The sequence below is a fragment of the Alligator sinensis genome, unplaced genomic scaffold, assembly GCF_000455745.1.
Source record: "Alligator sinensis unplaced genomic scaffold, ASM45574v1 scaffold384_1, whole genome shotgun sequence".
In the NCBI taxonomy this organism is placed as follows: domain Eukaryota; kingdom Metazoa; phylum Chordata; order Crocodylia; family Alligatoridae; genus Alligator; species Alligator sinensis.
Window position 1 is genome coordinate 301360 of NW_005842902.1, and position 1112 is coordinate 302471.

A 1112-nucleotide genomic window follows, 5' to 3' on the forward strand; every position below is an offset into this window, starting at 1 on the left:
AAAGAGAAAGAGACGGTCAGAAAGAAGGCTGCGAGAAGCAACTCACAGACAAAGAAACCGGAAGCAAGGGGGGAAGGGAGAGAAAGGAGAGAGAAAGGGGGGGGAAGCTACAAAAATGCGAAAAAAAGAATCAGAAAGCAAGATAAACAGAAGCTAGAGACCTTTAGACAGGTGGGAGTGAAGACAGAAAAGAAATAGGAAGCTGGGGAGTCTTATGCTCGGGATCGCCCCATGCAGCTCCAAGCGAGCCTGGTCCGAAGTGTCTGAAGTGGAAGGAAGGAAGGACTTTTAACTACTTTATTTCATGAAAGATCAGGTACAGAAAGCAAAAAACCATCAAACCACACCAAAGAGAAACCATTCCAGGACATTCAGAACATCACACCGTGACAAACACCTTCACAGTAGTACACATCATGTCTAACATGCCATATAGCCCTCGAGAAATGAACAGTTCCACCCTTCCCTGTCCCATAGTACACGTGCAAAAACCTTCAGCATCTCACCCCGAGAAAAACAAAAGCAGCCTGGTGAGGGTCCAGGGCACGGCACAAACCGGAAGCCACCATCCGCCACCGTGCCTGCCTGGTCACCTAGACCGGTCAAGATGTCAGAGTGCGTATTTGAGACAGCCGTCCTCCATGTGGCACAGCGCTCCCTCAAGGGCCCAGAGTGCCTTAAAGGTGGGCACCCCCCCGCCGGAGCACAGCATGCTCAAACTCCAGCGAGAGGCGCGCCTGCACTAGGAGGCCGAAGAGCCGCGGGGCATCGTCTAAGCCGGTGCCAGCAAGCCGGTTGTGGCGGCTCTTGAGGGTGGCCATCTTGGCCTGGCCAAGCAAGAAGTTGGCCAGGCAGATGGCACCCCGCTCGGCCGCCCGTTACGGGTAGGAGCACACGTAGGTGGACCCCGAGAGGCTGCTGCCCAGCGCCCGCAGTGGTGGCTCGAGGGTGGGAAAGAGCGGCCGCAGGCGGGGACAGTCCAGGAAGGCGTGAAAGAGGTCCTCCTCCACGCCCCCAGGGCAGAAGGGGCATGCCGTCAAAGCGGCTGAGTCCAAGTGGGATGCAAACATGCCAGTGGCTAGGAAGCCCTGCGGCAAACGCCCCTTCGCGCG